This window comes from Petaurus breviceps, unplaced genomic scaffold (assembly GCF_028583685.1).
Source record: "Petaurus breviceps papuanus isolate PSGF00001 unplaced genomic scaffold, PetGlider_PUasm1.0 490, whole genome shotgun sequence".
NCBI classification, from domain to species: domain Eukaryota; kingdom Metazoa; phylum Chordata; class Mammalia; order Diprotodontia; family Petauridae; genus Petaurus; species Petaurus breviceps.
In genome coordinates, this window is record NW_027186352.1 from 10,281,522 (window position 1) to 10,293,722 (window position 12,201).

General features: G+C 42.4%; 1 protein-coding gene across 4 annotated transcripts in view; it reads left to right on the forward strand.

The window, feature by feature from the left end:
* DHX32 (DEAH-box helicase 32 (putative)) overlaps positions 1 to 12,201 on the forward strand; it is a 61,450-nt gene that overhangs the window by 936 nt on the left and 48,313 nt on the right. The gene's annotated exons all lie outside the window — the stretch shown is intronic.

Consider the following 12,201-nt stretch of genomic DNA (forward strand, 5'->3'; position numbering starts at 1 on the left):
GGGTGACGTCAGCACCCCCACCCCCTCCGGGCTTGTGTGAGGGGCGGGGTCAGCGCCCTGGGGCGCCGGCGGGGGCGTGGCCTGTGAGAGAGCAGGTGCCAGTGGTTTGGGAAGGAGGGCGTCAGGCGTGCGGATAGGCCCGGCCCGTGGAATGCGAGCCATCAGAGGGGCGCCCGCGGCCCCGGGTGGCGGCAGCGCCAGATGACTTACGCGGGGATAATGTGTGGGCCGGAGAGAGCAGAGAGTGACCAAGAGCCGTATAAAATGCTCTAAATCACTAATGATTGGGGAAATTCAAATGAAAGCAACTGAGGCACCATTTCACAGCCATCCGATGGGCCAAGATTAAAAAGAGGACGATGATGAATCAGCTGCGTGGGAAGCGGAAAAAGATTTATGTTCCACAGAAATGCACTTTTGGTGGAGCTGTGGACTGATGCAGCCACTCTAGAAAACAGTTTGGACCTATACCCCAAAACTATGGAACTGTCCTATCCTTTGACCCAGTGACAGTTACTAGTCTGACCCCCAAAGAGATCAAAGAGGGAAAGGATTTGTATGTACAAACTGTTTATAGTGACTCTTTGTAGTTGCAAAGAAAAAAGAGGGGGTGCCCATTCGGGCAGTAGCTGAACAAAGCATTTATGAATGCCCTGGAACACTGTTGTGCTTTAAGAAATGATGAAAGAGATAGTCGCAGGGAAAACTGGGAAGACGCGAAGTAATTCACATTACTTTGGTTACACGGTAATTATTGTTCTTCCTTGTAAGGAAACTTAGAGAGACCTAGCAAGTGATGAGCACAATTACCAACCACCATCAGGGAAACAGACAAGTCACCTCTACATAGAGAGCTGACAGCACAAATTGGAGCATATTTTCTTCTCATTCTTTATTTTTATTTTGGAGGTGGGAAGAGCTAAGGGTAATACTGGAATTTGTTTTGCATGAGGATACATATTTGTAATGGACTTTGTTCTGTTTGCTTCCCAGTAAGTGGAATTGTAGGAAGAGGGAATTTGGAACTGAAAATGAAATTAAATGGAATTTGTTTTAAAAAATGATAAAGGAAGAGTGGTACTTTAAAAGTAGGGGGAATGCATTCCTAGCATGGAAGAAGGCCAGTGTGAGAACTTGGAAATAACAGATGGAGTGTCCACAACAGAAAGCTGGATCAGAGAGTATAAGAGGGAGAGACTTGAGGCAGAAAAACCAATTAGGAAACTGTTGGAATAATTTAGGTCGCCAGTGATGAAGGACTGAACTGAAATGGTGTTTCTGTAAGTACACTTCAGGGGTCAAGTGTGAGAGGTGTAGAGGTAGAAATGGCAAGGTTTGGTTGGATATGGGGGCAGAGGGAATGTGAGGAATCAAAGATGACACCAAGGTTATGCCCCTGAAAGAAGAGAAGAGTGGTGCTGCCTTTGAGGGAAGTTGGAAGGGAGGGGAGCCTGCATTTACTGAGCCCCTGCTATGTGCCAGGCACAGTGCTAAGCTCTTATAAACATTACCTCATTGAATCTGCACAACAGTTATTATCCCTGTTTTTCAATTGAGAAAACTGAGGCAAAAAGAAGTTAAGTGACTTTACCAAGTCATATCGCTAGTAAGTGTTTGAGTCTGAATTTGAACTCAGGTTTTTCTGACCCCAGCACTCTGAAGAGAGACAAACAGAGAGTTTATTAGATACCTACTGTGTTGTTCCAGGCACTGTGCTAAAGTGCTTCACAAATATCTAATTATCACAACAATCTTGGGAGGTAGGTGCTATTATTCTCCCAGTTTTACAGGTGAGGAAACTAAATTAGTCAAGGATTAAGTGGTGTGCCCAAGGTTATACAGCTCAGAAGTGTCTAAAGCCAAATTTGAATTCAGGTTCTCCTGATCCCAGGCCCAGCACACTATCCACTGCGCGACCTAGTGGTTACTACAGCCTTTGGAAGATGTAGGCTTGGGATTAAAGAGGATGGACTCTATTTTGGACGTGCTGAGAGATGTTTTTGAGACATCTGCCTCTTTGAAATGTCCAACAAGCGAGAGGCGGAGCCCAGATGGCTGAGTAAAAACAGGAACTCTGCAGGGCTCCTGCTCCAAACACCTCCAATACCTGTAAAATATGGCTCTAAACGAATTTTAGAGCTACAAAACCCACAAAGTGACAGAGAGAAAGAAATCTCCCGCTGAAGGAAGCCTGGCAGGGTTCAGGAAGGATCTATAGCACCATGCTGGGAGCCCATCCAAGTCTACATGACCTGCCTGCGACCAGACCCAGAGTGGCCTCAACCTGTAGCACAGACCAGCCAGAGCAGACTTCAGGAGAGTGAATCACCAGTAGCTGTAGTGACTTCCAGACTTCTCAACCCATAAATGCCAAAGAGAAAGAAAAAGGTCAGTAGGGAACTCTGTTGGAACTGGGTGAAGGAAGAGCATGGTCTGGCCCCTGGCCCCTGGCCCCAGGGGTGAGAGGTGGTGGAGGGGTGATGGCTGCAGCTGCTGCCTCCAGAGCTCCTGGCCTGCAGATAGTAGGGGGATCAAGCAGCCATTTAGAGGGTAATCATTCTTGCTTTGGCCTGCTTGGATCTAGATCGTGGTCTTGGGTTGTGGTCCTGGGGTGTGTGGCCAGTGTGCCAGAGCTTGGGGTGTCTGTAGAAAGGGTACCCTCCTCATAGCCCTGACAACATCTCTGAAAACTCCAGTGATTTGGGACATAGCTCTCTGCAATCTGGAAGCAGAGCTCTACCATGGCAAAGAGCTCAAAAGTCAAGTAATTGGCTGGCAAGATGAGCAAGCAGAGGAAGCAAAATCAGACCATGGAATCTTTTGGGGACAAAAAGGATCAAAACATGGAACCAGAAGAAGTCAGTGAAGTCAAAACTTCTGCATCAAAAGCCTCCAAGAAAAATATGAACTACTTATAGGCCATGGAGGAGCTCAAGAAGGATTCTGAAAATCAAGTAAGAGAAGTGGACGAAAAGTTAGAAAGAAAAAATTCATTGAAGAGAGTAATTCTTTCAAAATTAGATTAGAGCAAAGGGAAGCTAATGACTATATAAGAAATCAAGATACTATTAAACAGATCCAAACAAATTAAAAAATAGAAGGCAATGTGAAATATCTCATTGGAAAATGACTGACCTGGAAAAAAGATCCAGGAGAGATAATTTGAAAATTATTGGACGGCCTGAAAACCATGAACAAAAAAAACCCTAGAAATCATCATTCAAGAAGTTATCAAGTAAAATTGCCCTGATATTGTAGAATCTGAGGGCAAAATAGAAATTGAAAGAACTCACCAATCACCTCTTGAAAAAGATCCCAAAAAGAAAACTCCTAGGAATATCATAGCCAAATTCCAGAGTTTCCAGGTCCAAGAGAAAATATTACAAGCAGCCAAGAAGGAACAGTTTGAGTATTGTGGAAACACAATCAGGATAACACAAGATCTAGCAGCTTCTACACTAAGGGATTGAAGGGCTTGGAATATGATATTCCAGAGGTCAAAGGAGCTGGGACTAAAACCAAGAATCACCTAACCAGCAAAACTGAGTATAATGCTTCAGGGGAAAATATGGTAATTCAATGAAATAGAGGACTTTAAAGTATTCTTGATGAAAAAACCAGAGCTGAACAGAAAATTTGACTTTCAAATACAAGAAGCATGAGAAGGCAAACAGGAAAAATCATAAGGAACTTATTAAAGTTGAACTATTTACATTCCTACATGGGAAAACTATAATTGTAACTCATGAGACTTTTCTCAGTATGAGGATAGTTGAAGGGAATATATATGTATGTATAAGAGGGTGTATGTGTGTATAAATACATTATGTGAGTATGTGTGTGTACATGTATACATAGAGGGCACAGGATCAGTTGAATAGGAAGGGCTGATATAAAAAAAATAAAATTAAGCAGGGAGAGAGGAATATAATGAGAGAAGGAGAAAAGGAGAGATAGAATAGGGCAAATTATCTCATATAAAAGAGGCAAAAGAAAACTGTTACAGTGGAGGGAAAGAGCAGGAAGGTGAAAGGGAATGGGTCAAGCTTACTGTCATTGAATTTGGCTTAAGGAGGGAATAATATACACACTCATTTGGATATCTTACCCTACAGGAAAGTAGGGGGGAAGGGGACAAGAGGGGGGATGATAGAAGGGAGGGCAGATTGGGGGATAGGGGAGTTAGAACCACATACATTTGAAAAGTGACAGTGTCAAAGTAAAAAATAGAATAAGTGGGAGCAGGTTAGGATGGAGGGAAATATAGTTAGTCTTTCACAATATAACTAGTATGGAAACATTTTGTGTAGCTACACATGTACAACCTATATGGAATTGCTTATCTTCCCAGTGATGATGAGTGAGGAGGGAAGAAGGGAAAGAATCTGGAAATCAAAGTTTTAAAAGCAAATGTTAAAAACATCTTGCCCTTCTAGAAAGTTAGACGGGGTATGGGGGAGGATATGAGAGAGCAGATTGGGGGAAGGGGTATTCATAGGCTTGCTATTTGGGGGGGGAGTAGGGAAAATGGGGAGAAAAAATTGTAACTCAAAATCTTGTGGAAATTAATGTTAAAAACTAAAAATAAATTTGAAATTTTTTTTAAAAAAAGTCCAGCAAGCAATTGGTGATGCTGTGCAGAGAGAGAGAGTGTGTGAGTGTGAGTGTGTGAGACAGAGAAATGAGAGATCTCTGTAGCTATGACACTTTAACACCTGGGAGCTAGAGGGAGAAGAGAAGAACACAGAAGACCTTAGTGAAAACCCTCAGGGGATATGTTTTAGATGATGAGCCAGGAGGATACTGAAAGTGTGGTCAGACAGGTAGGAAACCTAGGAGAGAGAAAGGGATGTCACAAAAGCCCAGAGAGGAAAGATTGTCCAGGAGGAGAGAGTGGGCCATAGTTTTACAGCCAATAGGTCAAGAAGGATGAAGGCTGAGAGAAAACCAGCAGATTTAGCAGTTAAGAGGTTGGTGGTAACTTTAGAGACAGCAGTTTCCTTTAAGTGATGATGTCCAAAGTCAGATTGCAAAAGGTTGAGGAGTGAGTGAAAGGAGAGGAAGTAGAATCAGTGAAGTAGACAGACTTTTCTAGGAATTTAGCTGAAAAAAAGAAGAGGCATAGGATGATAGCTTGAGTATGAAGGGCAGTGCTAGTTGTGTTTAAATACATGCATGGTGTTCCCGTGGGACAGAAATCAGAATATTTTTGCTTTGGCTCCAGAGGAAAGAAGTAGGGGCAGTGGGGAGAAACTCAAAGAAGCATCTAAACTCAAGTGAAAGATTCCTAGTGATTCAGATTGTCCCAAAGTAAAATGGGCCAACTCCAGGTAGCGTCCGTGTCCCCTCCTCCCCCCAGGGCCTCAAGCATAGGCTGCTTATGTTGTAAATAGGGGAAATCTCATTCCACTTCACAGAGTGGACTAAGTCAGTGGCCTCTGAGATTCTTCCAGCTCTGAGGTTGAGTCTGATTTCTGCTGTAATGTCACAGACCCAGAAACCAGCTTTAGCCCCCAGCCACTCCAGAAAGAACCAGCTGCTACACTAATGTCCAGCTGTCCCATCACCCTGAGAAACTTCTTGCCCATTACTGGGAGTGGTCACAAAGTGATTCCTGGTCACTCACAGATAATCCCCTCTAGGAGATTTTAGAGGAAAGGGCTTCCTCTCTAATGAAGGCACAGAACCACAGAGGCCCATTCTCCCTATCCCCCCTCCAAGTCCTGTGGATGTCACTTTCACATCCCCCTCTGTAGCCCTCCAGTTTTCAGACCTTCTGCCTCTACTCCCCTAGACCTTCTCTCACTGACTTCCTACTTCGAATCTCTTTGGCTACCTGTGTACCACCAGGCAATGGAACCAGTTAGTGATTCCTTATTTCCTACAGTCTTGAATGTAGACTTCAGCCCCCCATTCCCCCGCCATGCCTTCCCAGCCTCGTTGTGCACACCTGTACTTGGCAAGTTGATCAGCTGAGTGTTTCTCATCACTTGCCTTCTCTCCTCTCTAGCTGGGATGGGGCTTGGGCACAGCCACACTGATTTTTTTACAAGCTCATATGCCAGCAGCACAGTTAGTGGTTGTTTTAGGCTTTGTGGGCCACGAGGCAGAATTTAGATAATTCAGCATCATTCTGAGTTCTGTGCTCAGGGCCCTGCTGTACCAGGGCATTGTTTGGACTGGTACATACCCATCATGTCAGAACAAGAAGGGAAGAAAAAATATTTGATGTCTAACAGCCCCTGAATGGCTTTGGAAATGAGCTTTTGCTACAGACTTGAGAAGGTTTGTGAATGAATCCAACCTAAAATTGCAGGGCAAACTGCTTCTGTGCAAAACATAGAATGTGGTCAAGTTCATTTGAATCCCAAGGCCCATCAGTCTGCTTTGGACACCTCCTGGGCTTTCAGAGGTAAAGACAAGGAGTAAGATGTCCATTCCCATACCACTTTGAAGCACATAGGTTTTTCCAGGATCAAATGGCAGTTCCAAGAGCATTTGGACCTCAATGCAAGTGCAAAAGAAATGCTCGTATTTCAGAATCCGTACTTCAGTTGGAAGTAATGAATGGACAATAGGATGGCATACCGAAAAAAGCCAAGAGCAGAAGAAAGACCTCATAGAATCCCATTATATTAGTGCTTTCCAAATGATTAATATGCTCCATTAAAACCAAATGTTAGTGAACTGAGAGCAGTATTAGGTGCTACCTGTCTGTGTGAAGAAACATTTTCAGTCTACTTTGATATAAGGAGTGCTCATTTTGAACCTCAGTAAAATAAAATGGTATCCCCAAAAATTCCATTCTTCTCATTACTAGACCTATGTTGCCAAATAATAATAATTATTATTTATTATATTTTGTATTTCATCAATAAAAAATTTGTGGAAATTTTGTTTTCTCTCGTTACATAAATACCTTTATATAATCCACAGTTTTGTCTCTTGGCCTGCAAAGCCTGAAAGATTTACTCTCTGGCCCTTTGCAAAAAGTTTGCTTAGACCTGACTCAGTACATTCCTTTTGGTGGGAATACACTCTCCATTCTTAGCCTGCTGAAATCCACATCCTTCAAGGCTCAGTTCAGGTGCTACAGTTCTCTGTGAAGTTATATGGAAATTCCCCCTTCTTCCCTGGATCTCTCATTCTCATTTTGGGCTTCTGTTCCTGCACTTTTTGTTGTTCAGTCACTTTTCAGCTATGTCCACCTCTTCCTGACCCCATTTGGGGTTTTCTTGGCAAAGATCCTACTGTGGGTTTCCATTTCCTTCTCCAACTCCTATTACAGATTAGGAAACAGAGGCCAGCAGGGTTAAGTAACTTCCCCAGGATCACACATCTCGTGAGTGTCTAAAACTAGATCTGAACTCATGAAGATTAGTCTTGAGGACTCCAGGCCCAGAGCTTTGTGTACTGTGGTGCCACCTGGTTGCCCTATATACTTGTACTTCTCATTTCTCATTTCTATCAAAATACTCTCTACTGAACTTCAAGTTCCCTAAAGAGAGAATAACAGCATTTTTGTCAGAAAATTCAGTGTAGGCTTTATAAAAAGATCCTGTGTGATCCTGAGTAAGTGGTGAAACCTCTCAGAATCACTTTTGGCATCTATAAAGTGGGGACGATGATGTTCACTCCGAGTGGGTGTGGTGAGTTAAGGGCATTGTTAACATTATAGAGCCCCATTCACATGGGCTGAGGATCATCTTGGTGACTATTATCCTCAACACCTGGCGTGGTGCCCTGACCACTGAAGTTCAACAACATTGAAATGAAATCAATGAAAATGAGCAAAATTCTACTCCTTCAGGTTGCAACACTGAAGAGGGGAAAGTTAGTCTTTCTTACCTAGCTCCTTGACAGAGGCCAGGAGGGAGTAATGAGGAGGAAATAGAAAATGTCCACAGTGCAACATGTCAGTAAGAAAGAATGGGCTTTACTGCTGATCTGTTCGTTGGCAAACCTGGTGAGCTCTGCAATCTTAGACATGGCTGACCACTCTCCCAGATCATTCTGCCTCTCTTGGCCTCCTGCCTTTCTGATTGCTCCTTCTGAGTTTCCTGCACTGGATCATCCATCGTCTGTGTCCTGCCACCTCACTGGGTGTCCCTTTCCTCCTCACTCACGATACAGGATTCAGGTCTCTTATCAGTATAGATGCATTTCCTTTTCTGTCTGTAGAATTCTGTAGATAGATGACTTTATTTCAAGTGGGAAGCCTTAGTCCTTCTCAGTCTCGTCCAGCATTACCAATTCATTAACTCTTGAACTTTGAACTGGATATCCTTGAGATGTCTGAAAGTTCTAACATTGGTACCTTTCCTCCCAAAGCCATCCCTCTTGCAGATTTCTCTTTCTCTTAAAGTATTTTTCTGTCCCTCTGGTCACTCAGGTTCATAATCTCCATGTCATCTCCATCTCCTCTTGGTTCTTCCTCCATCTCTGCTGCTGGGTCTTTTCATGTCTGTGCTCACAACTTCTCTTACACAGTCTCCACCTACCTCTTGCCTGGACCATTGTAATCCCCTTCTAATTGGTCAGCCTCTCCTCTCTTCTTTCCAGTCCATTCCTTCACACAGCTGCCAGTGCCTTTCCCCAAGTGCAGACCTGACTGTCAACCCTTTTCTCAAAGTCTGATGGCTCCCTGGTCCCTCCTGGCATTTCAATGTCATCAGCTTTTGCACCCCTCCTCCACAGATCTCCTCCTTGGACTTTGTGGCCCAACCACACTGGTCTTTTCTGCTGTCCCTCGCACAGGCTGTCTTGCCTCCCCAGGGTCACCCAAACCTATTCTGTTCTCCTCACCTCTTTCTCTTGGAAACCCTGACTTCCTCAGATCCAATTCAAGTGTCACCTTCGGCATGTGATCTGTTCTGGTCTCCCCAGCTACTAGTGCCTTTCCCCACAAACTATACCTGCTGTCTCCTTTGTATGTGTTTTTTGCATATTTACATAGGTGCAAATATGGTCTCCTCCCCAAGTTGAATGTAAACTTCAGCTTCTTTTGTTTTTGTACCCCCCCCCAAGTCAGAGCTTAATAAATGCTTATGAATTAACTACTTGATATGTCCAAAAGTTAAGGCTGACATGCTGCAATGGGACTGGAATGAAATTATGTCAGATGAATAAAGTCTCTCTATCTTCTTGCCTTGGTGTGAGTTTGGAGAATCAGTTATTTTTCATATGGTAGAGAACAGTGGCTGCACAGTGCAGTTGAGGAAAAGGAAAGAGGGGAGGGTCAGGTTTTTGGTGCTGCCCTCTGAGATCATGTAAAAAGAAAAAGGTCAGGGGCCAGTTACATCCAGACCTAGATGGGGGCTGCTTTCCAAGAAGCCTTCTAGTTAATGTAAGCTGGCCATCTTGGGATCCAGTCTGAAGTCACAACAACCCCTGAAACAAAGAAATATTTTAAAACTTCTCTTTGTGGCCCATATCAGGGGCACAGAGTGCCAAGGATCTCCATTTTCAGACCATCTATAACATAAATTTAGTCCTTGGTGCTCCAAGGGTGAGATCCTGAGATCCTACTTTTGGTAGAGCTGAGTCCTGTCCGTCGTGCTCTGAATAAGAGCAGAAGGCAGAAGTCAGCTGCAGCTCAATGAGGGGATGTTTTCTAGGTCCTTTTTGGAAGGAAGGACGCCTAAAGGAGCTGGTAGGGCTTTATCAGGCTGCTAGGGAGCGCCACATTGCACAGAGTGCCTGGCCTGGAGGCTGGAAGACTCATCCTCCTGAGTTCAAACCCAACCTCGGATACTTATTAGCTGTGTGACGCTCAGCCATGTTTGCCTCAGTTCCTCATCAGTCAGAAGAGCTGGAGAAGGAAGTGGGAAAGCTTCAGTATCTTTGCCAAGAAAGCCCCAAATGGGGTCATGGAGAGTCAGACACAACTGAGCAACCACAGAGCTTTATTAGGCATCTGAAGGCAGGCAAAAAAAGCATTTCATGGAACATTTGGGGGAGTCTCCTCTTGCATAGTACATGATGAAGATGTACATCAAGGCCATCATGAAAATAATTACAGCTTATGCTCCGACATCTGTTACAGAGAATATTAAGGCAGAGACATTATAAAATCAGCATACGTGGCATAATGCCTGGAGGGCTGGCCTCAGAGTTAGGGAACACTGGTACAAGTGCCCTCTTAGATACACGCATACTAACTGTCTGACCCTGGCTAAGTCTTTCAGCCTCCCAGTGGCCCAGGGACGTTCTCTGAAGACAGCACGTTGCAAAGGAACTGTGGACTTGCACTAGCACTGAGAATTTCCCTGCTTGGAATTGACTACATCACAGGGCCAGCCCCCTGTGATTTCACTGCATAAAGGTCACAGGGGAGAGTGATGAAAAATGTGTTAGAAACCTCTGTTTCAGAGAGAAGAAGGAAGGAAGAAGAGAAGGACAGACCAAAAATAGGATCTGGGCTTGTCAAAGAGAAGAGATGCAGAGCAATAGGAACAGATCACTTCGGTTATAAAAAACTAGTGTTTATCGGGTGCCTTCTCTTTTTCCACTTCATAAAGAGAAGGATGTAAGGAGAAAGAATAAGCATTTCTAAAGGATTTAAATATGCAATTAAGAATCATAACAGTGACTGTGAATGGAGTGAACTAACCCATAAAATGGAAGAGAAAAGGATTGTGAATTGAACAATCTGCTATTTGTAAGAAATACACTTGAAACATAAGTAATTATTAATTCTTTAAAATGAGGGGCTTGAGCAGAATTTACTTTATGCTTCAGACAAATTCAAAAGAGCATGGTTAGTGATCATATCTCAGACAAAGCAACAATAAAAATAGACATGGTTAAAAGGAATAAGCATGAAAACTACATTATGCCTAAAGGCTCCATTAAAAATAAAATGTTATCAGTACTTAATATATCACATCAGTATATTTAAAATATATTTAGAGGCGACCAACCAGTACAGTGGATAGAATGATGGTCCTGGAGTCAAGGAAAGGGTGAATTCAAATACAGCTTGAGAGAGCTTCGCAGCTACATGAGCCTGAGAAAGTCACTTAACCTTTTCCTCACTTTCCTCATTCTCCAAGTTGTGATGAGGATTGAATATGATAACATATATAAAGTGCTTTGCAAATCAAAATGCTATATAAATCCTAGCTAATTTTTATATTGCATCCAAATGACATAATCACATTACAGTGAGAAATAGAAAGCACAAATAGTAGAAGATTGCAATGTGCTTCTTTCAGACATAGATAAATCTTACAAAAAGATAAACAAGAAAAGTTAGAGACAAATAGAACTTGAGAAAAGGTAAATATAATAGATATCTAGTGATTACTGAATGGTAATAGAAGGCATTATACACATACTTAATACAGATTTCTCAGCTGTGTGTGGCACCTTTACAAAAATTGACTGCATGCACGGGCATTTGCTCATAAACAAATGCAGAAAAGCAGAAATAGTAAGTACAACTTTTACTGAATACAACATAGTAAACAGTATAATCAGCAAAGGGCTTTTGAAGAAAGATTCAAACATAAAGAATAATTTAATGGAAAAGGATCACTGGGTCAAAGAACAAATCAGAGAAACACTTGATAATTTCATGAAAGGAAAACAAGACAACATACCAAAACTTTTGGAATACAGCCAAAGCAGTCCTAAGGGGAAATTTTATATAAACACTTCCAGCAGCAAAAAAGGAAACAATAATTCAGGCATGCAACTAAAAACATTAGAAAAGCAACAATTTTTTAAAAATCTTTGTTGTTATTCAGTCATGTCCAACTCTTTGTGACCCCATGGACCATATGGTCCATGAAGTTTTCTTGGCAAAAATACTGGAGTGGTTTGCCATTTCCTTCTCCAGTGAATTAAGACAAACAAATTAAGTGACTTTCTCAGGGTTACATAGCTAGAGGTGTCTGAGGCTGGATTTGAGCTCTGGTCTTCCTGCCTCTAGACCCTAACCAAATACAAAAACAGAAATTCTGAAAATCAGAGGTAGGATAAAGCATTGAATTGATAAATAAACTAATAAAATAAACTATTACATAATATGATTTTAAGCCAGCTTGCCAATATTAAAAAATTAAAATGGAGAATTTATAACAAATGAAAAAGGAAATTAAGAACCTCAGTAGAAACTGTTTTCCCCAATTAGACATCAGGAAAACAAGAAATAGGGAATTTAAATAACCTACTCAGGAAAAGAAAGTACACCAGCTA